This window comes from Balaenoptera ricei, chromosome X, assembly GCF_028023285.1.
Source record: "Balaenoptera ricei isolate mBalRic1 chromosome X, mBalRic1.hap2, whole genome shotgun sequence".
Lineage (NCBI taxonomy): Eukaryota > Metazoa > Chordata > Mammalia > Artiodactyla > Balaenopteridae > Balaenoptera > Balaenoptera ricei.
The window spans coordinates 61,138,935-61,152,975 of NC_082660.1; the positions used below are offsets into that span (position 1 = coordinate 61,138,935).

At 53.5% G+C, this 14,041-nt stretch overlaps 1 protein-coding gene across 3 annotated transcripts in view; it reads left to right on the forward strand.

Moving 5' to 3' along the window:
- Positions 1 to 295: 295 nt before the first annotated feature.
- STARD8 (StAR related lipid transfer domain containing 8) overlaps positions 296 to 14,041 on the forward strand; it is a 39,275-nt gene continuing 25,529 nt past the window's right edge. For 2 of the 3 annotated variants that reach the window (XM_059909894.1, XM_059909895.1), the window contains exon 1: positions 7,418 to 7,588. The gene's annotated coding sequence lies outside the window, so the exon portion shown is untranslated. Of the gene's footprint in view, positions 399 to 7,417; positions 7,589 to 14,041 lie in introns of those variants that run through there. The other variant, XM_059909891.1, reaches the window with a different exon arrangement.

Here is a 14,041-nt window from a genome sequence, read left to right on the forward strand (position 1 = left end):
GTGAGACACCTCTCAGATAGGCGGCCCGGGTGCAGAAGGCCGGAGGGGCACTCCAACCCCAGAGAGGAGGCCCGATGGCGATGGGGAGGCAGAGTAGTGGAGCTAAATGACTTGAGGCTGGTGTAGGACAGAGAAGGGGGAGTTTCTGCTCAAGGTGGGGGCGTGGAACTTTCTAGTCGCCCCTGGGGGGGCGGGGCTAGGTCGGCCCCTCCCTCCCTTCCTCGGCGCTGCCCGGCCGCGGGCTCAGTCCTGGGGCCTCCACCCGAGGCGCCGGAGCCGCCGCGGACTCATGGCCCAGGCGCAGGGCTGGGGACAGGCCTTGCGGCTCCCGAAGCTCCGGACGTGGACGCCGCGGGGTGTGAAGGACACCCGCTGGGACCCGCCGAGCTGGAAACCAGGTGATCAGAGCCGGGCGGACCCTGCGGGAGGTCGGGACTCGGCTGCACTGAGCCCGGAGTCCCCGTGCTGCCACCCGCCGGCTCCGCACTCCCGGCCCCCTCGCCGCCTCGTCTGTTGTTCCAGTCCCGTTTTCATGGATTTCATCTGTCCGTTTGTCTAAACCCCGCCCCTGGCTGGCAGCCCCCTTTTTCAGACGTTCCACCCCCGCAGCCTGCTTGCTTCTAATTCTTAGCCAGCTCTCTCAGTCCCTGGGTGCAGCATCCTTTGATCCCTATGGTCTGACTGGCTTCGTCCCTACCCACCTCTCTCCCTGTGTGGGCATCCTCCTCTCAGAAAGAACAAAAACAGGCTGCTATGGTTATTAACACATAGTAGGCAGTTTTAATAAACAGTATGTTCCTGGCCCCTTATTCCTCCAGCACTTTCTTTGTCGCTGCCTCTGGTGTGGCGCTTGCACCCTCCTCTATGTTTTCCTGTTCCACTATATGTCTGACCCTCGGTCTGTATTTTTACCTCTTCGTTCGAATATCTGTCCATCCTTCTATCCCACGTTTTGTCTCCATGTCTTACTACCTAGCCGGTAGCTCCCTACACTCCCCGTCACCCCAAGGGCCCCTTCCTGCCCCACTTTGTCCCCTAGTTGCGCGACCCAGCCCAGCCACCCTGGCAGCACATTTTTAGTCAGCTGGTAAAGCCTGAAAGCGCCGTCCCAGGGCCTGTTAACACTCCAACAGGCCTCCAAGAGTGCCTGGCACTTCGTCTTTTTTAAAATGGAAAAAATATATGTTTCTTTGAGCACGGAAAAAAACCTTCCAGGCTCTGCCTGTTCCTTTTCCCTGGTAATTTCCCCCTTGCTCCCACTCAAAAGGCATATAGGGAATAGCAAACCAGGTTTGGATTTGTCATGGAACTTGAATGCATTGAAGGATGGGGGCTATGGAGATCCTCAGATCAGACCCTCTGATTGTATATATGTGGACACTGAAGCCCAGAGAGGGCAAGACTCTCAGTCCAGTCACACAGCATCTCTGTGGTAGAAGCAGGGTAGAAGCCAGAGTTGCAGTGTCCTGGCCCCTGATCCAGGAGCCTTGGTGAGAGTGGGACCCAGAAGCCGCTTTCCTGGTGTTTCTTGGGGATCAGTTGATCCAGAGACATCAGATATGCAACCTGGGCGCCTTGCTGTCCTCTCCTGTCTCCTTGTCCTCTGGGACCTAACCTGGCTGCCCACCTGCCTGGGATGGGCATTCTCCATCTGGGGCTGCTATTGCCTCCCGCACTGGCATGGGAGTTCCAGGAAGGTAGGGACCCTTGTTGGGCCTATCTACCCTGTTCCCCACGCAAGCCCCTGTCAGTGCCTGGATGTCCATGTTGACTGACAGGTTGATGTGTATGCGTAGGGGAGCCCTGGTGCTGGCTCAGGGTCAGATCAGAACTTTTATTTGTGTGTGTGTGTGTGTGTGTGTGTGTGTGTAGGGATATTGAGGAGGGGGAGAGCTGTGCTTGCCGAAGGGCCCACTGAGATGAGATAGGGACTCCAAGGCCAAGGAGAACCCACACCCTTTGCTGAGTGGCCCTGGAGCCACATCACACATCCCATGCCCTCTCTGATGTCATCCTGGGGCCTCTAAGGGCTATCCTTCAGGGGAAGGAGGCAGGGTGGTTGGGTGGCCAGGGGACAGGCACTGTCTGTCTGAATTGAGATTGCCAAGCCCCAGAGACCCACAATCACAGGGTTGGTCTGGGCCAGGCTGTGGGCAGGACCTGTAAAAGCTACTCTCCGCCCCCATCCTCCCCCTCACCCCAGCAGCCCTCCAACTTTGCGGGCTGCAGCATGAGGTCAGGCTGTGGTGGGCTGGTGGTGGAGCCTGTGGGTGGGAAGGAAGAGCCCCCTCTCTCCTCCTCCTTCATCTCCTCCTCACCCTCCCAGAGTTTGTCTTGGGAGCTGCTTCCTGGGAGGGACATGTGGAAGGGTCCCAGGCAAGGGGGCAGGATCCTGAGCTCTGTTCAGGGGCTCTGGGTGTCTACTGCTGCAGGGTGAGCTGAGGACAGAACTGGAGGCAGAGGACGGGTCTCCAGCCATCTGGACCAGCTTGGCCTCAGCCCCCTCGCTTTCTCTGCATTTCACCTCAGCCCTACCCCTTCCCTTATTGCACTTTCTTCTGCTCTTTCTCACCTGGCTGCCTGCTAACCCCCATCCTCAGAGGACCCTCACAGCCCACCACCCCTTCCTTTGCAGAAGCCCCATGCATGTAGGGTTTCTGGGAGCCCCACCCCTTGGGGACACACAGAGAAGCTCACAGGAGCAGAGAATAATCTGGAAAGAAGGGGCCATAGAAACCAGGACCCAGCCCTGTTTTTCCAGATGAGGAAACTGAGCCTAGACAGGAAGGAGCAAGTTGAGGGCTGAAACTAGATCAGGCAGAGGGAGCTGTTGGGGAGGTTAGAGGGACTTTCCTCTGACCTCAGCTGCTTGTATGTGTGCATGGGGAGGGTGCGGGGCAAGGTGAGGGGCTCGAGCTGGAAGTGGGCTTGCCTTTGCTCATTTCCCTTCAGCACACTGTGACCTTCCTCTGAAGGACAGGAATGGCGTGGGGTGTGGGGGCTGGGGGTGGACATCCTGCTCCGGGTGTCCGTGCCCAGTGTGACCCCACCTATTTCGTTTGGCCCAAGGCAGGCCGACTTCCCCCAGGGAACGGGGTGGGGGGTGGGGAGAGTGCTGTGGGGTGGTGCACCATCTGCTTGCAGCAGAAAACCTCTAGCTCCTTTGAGATAGGCCAGTAAAGCCAGGCAGGGGTCCTATCCTGGGTGTGAAAGGGGCCCATCGCTGGGTCTGTTGTGTGGATGCTGCAGGATGCCATCAAGCTGACACTATATCTGGTGTTTGTTAGGAACAGGGAGACAGGCTCTTGGATGTCTGAGGAAGAGCCGGGGACAGGGACTGAGTAGGCCTGGATTTTCTGCCTCCAGCTGCCTAGTCCAAATGTCTGGAGGCAGTCATGAGCTGCCCCAACACTCTCCTCTTGATGGCTGCAGAAGGCAGGCGAGAGGGAATGAGTGCCTCTGTGTCCTAGCTCAAGGAGGGAGAGCCCAGAAAGGGCAAAAGTGACCCTTGAAACTCCCCTGGCCTGTGCCTGGCTTGGCCAGTGCTCCAGTTCCCCTCACAGCCAGCCCAGGGCTCCCAGCCCAGCACAGAGCTCCCCGCTGCAGAGTGCTCTGGGGTGTGGGGTGAGCACAGCCACGGCAGTCCCCTGGGTTGTGAGCTGACAGGGGGTCTTTGTGCTCCTCCCAGGGCATAGCTCTCTGTCCCCCACCCCCCACTTGGCAGTGCTCAGTGAGGTGTCTGTGTGCCCCTCACCTTTGCAAGCCCCTCCCACCACTACATTTTCCCCTCCCCACATCTGGCCCTACTCCAGCTGCCCCCTTAGTGCACACCCCCCTGACGTGGCCACAGCTCCTCAGGAATTTATTTTTTTTTACAACCTGTCACAATCCCACGTTGTGGCAGCCTGATCAATAGCCCCTTTTCATGAGGCTGGGTGGGGGCCCTAAACCACCAGGGAGCGGTCCTTTACCCTCCCAGGCCTGATGGGTGGGCTTTCCATGAGGCCTGCAGGAATATGTGTGCAAGTGTGAGTGCGTGTGTCAGGGCACCCATGGTCTTGTGCTGGGCAGGGCTGGTCTGAGTGTAATTGATTTTCCCCTCGCAGCTCCTACTCCTCTTTTTTTCTTCCCAACTGAGTTCCCTGGAATTATTTGCTGCTGCTCCTTTAGCTGCGTGGAAAAGAGTAGTGGAAGAGTCTGTTGGGTTCCTACCTGATGTTACCCTGGGCCATTCTGGAGTGGGGCTATGGGTCTACCTGCAACAACCTGAGGAATCCCCATCCTGGGCAGGGAGGGGTGTAGGGACTGTTGTAAGTCCTCAGATGGGTGCTTATTGGGACGCAAGTGTCTCAGAGTGAGGCTCAGGGTAAGGGCATACAGAGTTTCTCTGTGCCACTGCCTAGAAGGAAAGAGCTGATTGGCCCTGGCAAAAAGCTTAGCTCTGCAACACCTTCAGTGCCATCCTGTCACCTGTCACCCTTTACAGTACAGCCTCACATCCATTGTCTCAACTTTGCCCACTAGGGATTGTACTCTCCCCTCATTTTACAGATGAAGAAACTGATGGTTGGAGTGGCACAATGACTTTCCCTGGGTGACACAGCCAGAAAGCTGTAGAACTGGGACTAGCACCCAACTCTCCTACTTCCTGATCCAGGGCTCACTCTACCATTGCTCAGTGCCTCTGTCACCATATCTAACACTTAGAAGCACTGTCTAGGTGCCAGCCACTGTTCTAAGTGTCACCTAGTCCAGTGGATCTGCTTAGCAGCAGAATAAGGTCAGGACTATGATTATCGTCCATACTTTACAGATGAGGAGACTGAGGCACAGAAAGTTGGAAAGTAATTTGCCCAAGGTCACACAGCTAGTAAGTAGCAGAGTTGCACTTTGTACCCAGGTTGTCTGGCTCCAGAATCCATTGTACTGCCTTTTGTATGACACAGTTGGGCTGTGGTAGTGGTAGAATGAGGGAAGCCCCGTGCCTCAGGCATAGAAACACACGCATTCACCCTGAGGCTTTTTCACCTGCCCTCAGCCTACCCCCATGAAGACTCTACATTTCTCTGCCTGATGGTTGAGCTGACATCCAGGGCAGCAGCAGCACTATAGGACACACAGGAAATAGGGGGGTTTATGGAAAAAGGGATGGCAAAGACCTGGAGGCTCCAGTTATCTCTAGAGTCATTCAAGATGCAGCCCAGTAAGGAACCTGTGAAAAGGTACCATGTTCTCATCTTCCAGGCACCATTACCGAATATCTGTTCTATGCAAGACTCTGGCTTAGGTTGGGGTAGGGGGCTTGGGGAACAAGGGCTGCTGGTGGTTGAAGGAGATGAACTATCTTTGTTTTTCTTACGAGGCTGAGCTCTCCTTGCTTTTCTGAAGCTCATGGGATACGGGAAAGATCAAAAAACACCCAGAGAAATAGCCTAGACATTGCTTGGGCCATTTCAGAATGTCACAATGTGCATGGCAAATATTAGGATTGTAGCTTTCGCTGACTATTGTGTTCACTCATTACCAGATGTTTTTATTGAGTGCCTAGTCTATGCCAGGCACTGTGAAGCTCTTGTTCTCATTATTTATAGCAATTGCTCCTTTTGTAGTTTTTGTACTTCCTGTAGTTTTCCCTTTTGCAGTTTTCAGGTTTGATTGCCTTTTTTTTTTTTTTTTTAAAGAATTGCGTATCTCAGAACCCATCATATCTGATTCAGTTAAATGTATATACCAAAAGGTAAATTGGGTTTTTTGCTCATCATTTGTTTGATCCTATTTATTCATGGTTGTCCCTTGAGTATCTTTTAACATTCATTCACCCATTAGCAAACATTATTGAGAAGCTACTGTAGGCACTGTGCTTGGTGTCATGCGTGGATGGAATCCGCTCTGACATGGTTTCCTGCCCTTAGGGAAGCTCTAGGATCATTGCAGGACCCACACTCTTATATTCTTCTAGCCTTTTCCAGAAGCAAGATAAGTTTGGCTCCAACTCAGAGCCTTAGGGATACTTACAAATATAGCAACCCAGTCTCAGGAAGGTCATCTTGAGTGACCCATCATAAAGGTTTCTTCCCACCGATCATAAAGGTTTCTGACTCTGGGTAGGATTTTGTTTCCAGGAGTGAGTTCTGGCATACAGGCCTCATCCACATCCAAGACCCAAGGGGACATGGCTCATCTTGAGCAAAGTGCCAGCTGTGTGCGGTTATGCCATTGAGAGGAAAAGAGGAGTACACACTGGAGGTAGCCTTGCTTCACCATTTCTCCTCTGATTCTCATCAGGGCTGGCAGGGAAGGAAGGTGGAAGAATTCCAATTTGGCCTAGTGTACTGAAGGCCAGGCAAGAGGGGTCACCTGGGGCTAGGTCTGGCTCTGCCATTGCCTCGGACGACCTTAAGAAAGTTGCAGTCCTAAGAAACATTAATTTTTGCTCTCCTCAGTGTTGGGTACTCTAGGCAACAAGTTGGATGCAGTCCCTGCTTTCTAGGAATCTCAGCTTCATTTCTCCCATCTGTTAGGTATGAAATCTCCCATCTATTAGAAAACCGGTGTGCAGGTATTGTTACTGCCATGGATTTGCTGGGAAAACTTGAGTGAGTCATCTCTTCTTAGTTTCTGCATTTGTAAATGTGGAGGATGGTGATTGAGTGGCATGGGGTCTTGGATATTTCCATCCCTGGCTAATAGGAGTCCCCAAGTCAACAATGAAATCAAAGTGTGAACTTGTGTTGGACCCTTGTGAGGAAAGGCAAGAGAGAAATCAAATCTTAACACTCGGTTTCTTACTGAATTTAAACAGGCTTTCTGGTGGTACTTGCTGTCACAACTCTTGGGAGCCCTCTACTACTATGATTAATGCAAATGCCCCAAGTTTTCCGTGCATTTCTCCGCAGAGGTAGAGTTTGGACACGGGGCAGAGAGTGGGGGAGTTGCAGAATGCTGAGGCCTGAACAAGGTGGGAATGGCAACTTCCTTCTCAAATGTCTAATGTTCTCTTGGTTGCCCCAACTAATCGGAGATCTCACCAAAGTTGTGTCTTCTGAACTCCCTGTAAATTATCCTCAGCAAGCCACTGAACCTTCCCGTGCACATGGCGTAAGTATTTAAATCCCCCCCCCCCCACGGTGCCAGTCACTTACAGAGCTCAATAGATATTAGTCTGCGTGCCCGGTCACCCCGTTCCTTCACCCTTAGTTGCTGGCCCTGGGCTTGTGCCTTGTCCCAGCCCCCCCGCATTGGTGTGACCGGAGGAAGTGGCAGCAGCGCGGGGATTGGAAGAACTCGAAGGCAAAGCCCCGCCCACCACAATTTGGGCCGCTTTCTGGGGAGTTCGGTGGGCCGGACTGCGCCCTCATTGGTCGAAGGTCCTGTAGGTGGGCGGGGCGTCCCCGCCACCCGACTCGCCGCCGCTCCCTCCCCACCTGCGCAGAGAGTGGCCGCGGGTTGACAACAGCTAAGCAGCCGCGGCAGCTGCTCCTCTGGCTGGCACCGTTACCCCCGCCCAACCCCAGGCTCCGCGCGTGCCTCCCGCCCGCTGGCAGCTGCGTCGGGGTCTCGAACCCAAAGCGACGGACGCGGCCTCCAGGTGGGAGTTGGGGCGACGGCCGGGGGAGGTCGGGGCCGGCGGGGGGCCGGGGCTCCCTCGCCTCGCCTCTCCTCGCCTCGCCTCTCCGGCGCGCTCCGGCCCCCGCTCTTAGCGGTTCGGCTGCGCGGCGTCCACGGGAGACGCGGAGGGAGCGAGCCGAGCCATTTGCGTCCCCAGGATTAGAGGCCGGTGTCGCCGAAACTGGGGGACCCCCGGAGCCCGCCAGCCGCGCTTCTCCCTAGGAAGCCTCGGGAGTGGGGTGGTGGAAGGCGGCTGTCCGCCCATTACCCCCGGGCCTGACTGGAGCCCGGAGCTGTAGCTCAGGGACTTCGGAGACGGGCTGGAACTGGGCGGGGTGGCGGGGCTTGGGCTTTGCGGTCGGGTCACGCCGCTTTTCCTCTCCTCTCCTCCTTCCTCTGCTTTGAGCGCATTTCCAGGAAGCCCCTGGTTGGGCAGCATGGGCTTTCCCCTCGGCCACTGCCTTCCTTCTGAGAAACGCCCGGACTTTCCTGGTATTGAGGTGGCAGCGGGGATCAAGCGAAAACCTTTGGATAAGTCGTTTCTTCCAGGGCTCAGTTTCCCCATGAAGTCCAAAATGGGTTTAGATTAGAGAACCTCTGAGCAAAGGCCTTTTAGTGGAAGTTTTTGGGATTTCCCAATTAGATAGTCTGAGGTTCTCTCCTCCATTTCTCTTCTCCCAAACTCTTTAAAGTACTGAGTTACGACTCGGGGAACCAAGGCTTAGCCACTAATTCATGTGACCTTAGGCGAGTCATGCTACTTCTGTGGGCCACAGTGTTTTCAGCTGCACCTTGGGTGGTGGGCTGGATTTCGGTATCTAAAGGGCCAGTCTCTTCCACCCTGACATCTGGTGACTTGTCCAGGCTCTTAAACTGGCAGGTAAAGGGTTGTTTCTGAGATGCTTGGGGCGACAGGAGCTATGCAGATGGAGAGCCTTGTGGTGATTATGCAGCTAAGCCAGCTGGAAAACTAGTGGTGGTGGGGAGGGCAAGCAGGACAGCAGCCAGACTGGTGGGGAGTGGTGGGGCCAACGCAGAGCCCTGGGCCCCAGAGGTTGCGCTGGAGGGCCCTGGCTTGTCTCCATCTCACTCAGAGCACCCGCGTCTGCCGACCCCGAAGGAGACGGTGATGAATCACACCCAGGGCTATTTTCAAACCCTGACTCCTGCTGTGGACCTGTTCCCGCCCCCACTCTAGGGGTTGATGTCCCCACCCACCGTCTGTCTTACTGCTCTCTGAATTTTCCCTTCACTTTCGTCCTCCTGGAATAGAAGAGAGACAGTTCTTGTGGGGGGAATGAGAAGGCAGGCAGCCCAAGGGCGTAGAGAAGGTGGTGACTGCAGGTGGTTTCTGAGTGGTTGATGGAGTGAACGGAAAGAATGTGATGGGAATGATGGTTTTAGGGGTGGAAGATTCTTTCACCCTAAAGCTACAGCTACCATATCGCTGGACATTCTGGGCTGGTCCTCATTTCCAGGATTTGGCCTTTGTCCAACTATTTTCTGGATTTGGGATTTGGAATTTCTACTCCCTGGACCGCTGTAGTTAGAAAACACCACATGGATAGAGTCTGGTTTCCCCTATTTGCTTGCCTTTTCTCCACTCCGTAAGCAATTCTTGGAGCAGTATGCTAAACCTCTCTGTGCATCTGCAGCTCCTCTCCCTGATCTGGAGAGGAGAGGGAGATGATATCTGGAGGTGTTTAGGGCAAGAAGAGAGGCTGAAGTTGCACTAAAGGGCTGTGTACCCTGTGTGAGTCCTGGGCGGGGGGGCGGGTGGCATGAGTCTTGCGGGGAAGACAGAAGACAACACTTCCTGAGTTTGAACAGAGGAGTGAAGGAAGTGGCACAGAGAAGTCCAAACTTTGACACTCTCTGTCTTCTTGAGGTTTAAAAATTCCATTCTTAGGGCTATAGATTGGAGAGGAGGGAGCAGAGGACCCCTGGATCCGGGTATAGGGATAACAGCAGCAACACAAAAGCAAGAAAGTCCCGAAGGGAGGAGAGGATCGAGTCTCTAATGGGGCTGCTGTGGCAGCGGTCAGTGCTTTTCTGCCCGGAGACTCCTGGAGCTCCCTGTTCCAGCCTTGGAAAGTTCAGGTTCAACAGATGACAGGTTTAACAAAGGCAGGCTGTGCCTCCACCTTCTTGGGGAAGGTGGGGCATGGGGTCTCTCACTGGAAGAAGGAGTTGCCTCTGGCTTGAATAGGATAAGGAGAACTTTTTTCTTGGACTCCCAGTTTGGGTAAGATTGAGTGTCATGGCCCTGGGCCTTTGGGAGGCTGTTATCAGATAAAGTAAAGATAGGGGATCTGAAAGATGCAAGGGCTCTAGGATGGGATGTGTGAACTCCCCCACCCTACAACCCTAAACAGAGGAGTTGAGCACAGGGCTGGAAACACAGTTGTTGGTGTCAAGTGTTTATTACGGCTTTATTCATCTGTGACCCGGGGCCTTGGTTTATGTGTGTATATTAAGGGGGAGCGGGTCCTAGTAAATTTGAATCAGTGGACAGGAGGCACCAGTCTGGGCCCTTGTCACCAGTCTGAAGTGCTGTGTTTGTGTGTTGAGTCTCCTCTTGCCCAGCCTTCCACCTTGGGAACTTGCGTGCCCACTGTTGCTGTCCCTATTTACCCGTGACCTCTCAGGGACTGCAGAACTGGAGGTTAAGTTCCTCAGGAGTCCAGCATGTTGCGGGGCCAAGAACTGGGGACTGGGAGCAGGACTCGTGGAGGTTTAAATCCAGGCTCTGCTGCACCACTCAATCTCTCAGTCTCTTGGTTTTTCCCCGCTTTTTCCACTTTACTGGATTAAACAAGAGGATCCATGGCTAAGTGCTTGGTGAACTACCAAGTGCTATATAAATTATTAGCCATTAAATTCTTGGTACTAGGTCTTGTGGAGGACACAAAGTGTAACCTCCACCTTCACGGAACCTACCATCTAGTAGATGGGGGTGAGTGGCATGAATGATACATGACACACTAAGTCTTTACCTCGGTGAGGGCTTTAAAAAATTATTATGAAGAATTTCGAACATACATAAAAGTAGAGATGATTAATGTAATAAGGTCCCATGTGCTCGTCACCCAACTTCAACAGCCGTTAGCCCATGGCCAATCCTTCCCTGTATATGCCTCCATCTACTTCGTTCTCTTTCTTGTTATTTTGACATGAATCCCAGACACCTTTTGATTTATCTTTAAATAGTCATATATATATATATATATATATATATATATATATATATATATATGAGTGATAAGGACTTAAATGATAGACACTGCACCACTATCACACTTTAAAACAGTCCCTTAATATCATCAAATATCCTAGCAGTGTTCATATTTCCAATTGTTGAGGAGGATATTTTGCCCTGGGAGGCCTGACCAGGGAGCAGTGGCTTTTGACTGAGGGGAAGGTGACTGACAGAGGCAGTGACATTTGAGCTGAACCTTGAAAGAGAGGCCCAGGAAAGGTCTGAGCTGGAGGGATTATGGAGCCCTATCCCCTTGTTTTACAGTGCCTGCTGCCATCTCTGAAGCTCTGGCTCTGGGGCTCGGGCTCCCAAGGCTGACTTGTGGAGGCTTCTTGTGGAAAGTACATGCGTGCCTTGGTTCTCTAGTGGTAAATGAAGAGTTCTGACTCTCTTGCTGGCCTCCCCAGTTCCAGGGCCACCCAGGATCTTGAGGTCGGCAGGCCTGGGAGAATTCCTGGGAGGCTGCTTGCCTCCTGGCCCCTCCCCTGCCCCTGGCCCCTGAGGCCAGTTCCATTTCAGAGCAAAACAGGATGCATTCAGGATGAGCGTCTTTCCCAGCTTGTCATCTAATCACCATGACCCAGCTTGGAGCTTCCTCTCTCATTCATGATAAAAACCCTCACTGTCTCGCTTTTCCCTCCCACTCCAGTAAGGGTGTGCTGACTTCCTCCATATCCGGGCCAGCCCTCCTCCACCCCTGTGTGGAGCCGAGAGAGAGCTTCCCTCATCCAGGCCTCGCTGCCCCAGAGCCTCCTGCTCTTGGGCTGTCCTTGGGAAAGGAGTGGCTCCTTTCCAACAAGCCTGGGGTCCTGCCACTGCTTGGTTAATGATTGAGCCACATAATAACCACTTTGGAAAGTCACCTCTAGGGATGGCCATTAACTAACTCTTTGTCCACCCCAGGCCTTAAAGGGACCCCATTGCTGAGCCCTTACCTTCCCCCAAGGGGACATTAACGAACATTCAGTCATGGGAACTTCTGGGGCCAATTAAACTTCTGCTCCTCTGTTTTCCCTTGGGCAAACAGAAGTAGTCATTCACATTGCTTGAAGGACACATATGCAACTTGGGTGGTATTATAGAGAGGGGCAGGGAGTTGAGTTAATAGGGATTCAGATGGACAGTGGGGTAGGAGTTTTTTGGGTTTTTTTAGGCATCAGAGTCAAAAGGGGGTTGGGGTGTTTCCAGGAGCAGCTGACTCCCTGATTCAATCTGAAAGTCTAAAAGAGCAAGAAATGCCCACCCAAAGGGTTTGCCATTACTGGGGGTGGGGTGGAGCTGTGTGTTTTTGTTTTCAGTCCGCTGTAGGTCCCTTCACACCAGGCTGGGACACGAGGCCTGAGACCTCCATAGTGGAGGAGGAGACCTTCCTCAGAGAACCTGTATCTTGACAAGCAGTGGGAGTTGGGAAGGGTCAAGCTAGGACCCAGGCCCAATTTAGAAAGCTCTAGACCACAAGAAGCTTTCTGCAGTTTCAGTGAGACGAGAAGGAACCAACATTTAGTGAACCCTGTGGGCCTACGTTAGGGTCAGGAAACCTGGCTTCTGGTTGTGTCTCTCTATAGCTACCTCTCCATGAGTGACTTCAGAGAAGACATTTGCTTTCTCTGGGCCTAGATCTTTAAAATGCAGGGCCCATGGCATGGACTCAGTGGTCTCCCAGGCTTCCTTTTAGCCATGAGAGTATGCGTTTCCAGTCAAGAGCATTTTCTTATCCACAAGGCAAAGGTGAGCTGGCTTCAAATTCTGCCAGGGCCAATCACTAAATACTCTTAGCCGGCTGGTCAGTTAGGGCTGGCCGGGCCTTGAACCGCCAGAGCTTGGGTTTTCCTTGAGCATGGGCTTTTGTACAGTTTGCTCTCTCGCCCCTCCTCATGTTTCCATCTGTCTCAGGTGGCCACCCTCTGACCCATTCAGCCACAAGTTAATGAGTGACCTGCTCCCCCTGGGTAGTAGCAGCCCAAGGTGCTCCTGAGATCCCAGGTCTCTGTGGGAATCAGCCGAGGGCCTAGCCAGCTCCAGTCACCTTTATGCTTCTCCCACAGTACCCCAGAGGTAGGAAGCAGGCAGAGCTTGGGGAAGAAGAACCTTTAGAGGGCAGTGGGTCTGACTCTCTTTCTGAAGCTCGGGTCTTCCCCCTCCAAGTACTTGTGCAGCTCCTGTCACCCATCTTCAATAACTGGGAGTGCAATGTTTCAAGGCAGTTGCTTACATCCATGTAATCTCCAAAAGTTTTTTCTGATGTTGAGCTGATCTCTGTCTCCCTATGGCTTTTACCCCTGAGTCCCAGCTCTGCCCCCTGGGACCACTTAGACCCTATCTGTTCTCTCTGATCTGTAGATGTCTGAGGACAGAGCCCAAGTCCCCCTGTGTTTTCCCTAGGCCAAACAGCCTCAGCTTCTCCAAGTGCCCCTCAGGGGACCTGGGACCAGTCCCCTTCCCAGCCTCATTACTGTCCTTTGCACATGCTACCCTTTGTGCCTCTGGGGCACGAAATGGGGCTCTGGAAGTCCCTCACTCTCGTCTGTTTTTCTGTAGCCTGAACTTTTCCAGAAGACTTCTCCATTACCTTTTCCTGGTTGACTCCAGAACCTCAGGTAGATTCTGAACCCCAGGAGTCCTGTGGGTGCAAACACCTCATACGGTTCTCTCTGATTTGTTTGTCATTCCGGTCCAGCCAGCTCCCATGACTGTGGTGCCCTGGGAGGGTAGGGCCTTCTCCTCAGTGCTCCCACAGCAGAGGGCAAGCCTGAGGGGAGGAGGTGCTCACTGGGATGGGCCGACTGCATGGTACTGTGTGGGGGCTGCCCGTATAGCCCGCTTTCCTGTGACTTGCTTTTGCCTCTTGAGCTGGTCGGGGGGTGGAGGAAGGGGATATTTTAAGGAGCATCGAAACTGGAAATGAGTCCGAGCCGTGCCCACAGTGGGGCCTAGAAGGGTGAATCAGACGGGGAGAAACACCAACTCAGCCACGCCTCTAGCAGTTGATGACGATGACATTGACACGTCCTCCCATTTCTTTAAAGTTTCCAAGGCACTTTCACTTCCACGATCCCATTCTGTTCTCAGAGCAGCCCAGTCAGATAGACAGTGTGAGCCCCCCGGTGTGATCCTGGCTGATCCCCACCTGAGGCCCAGAGAGAGGAAGGGCACAGTCTCCAGGGAGGGAGGATT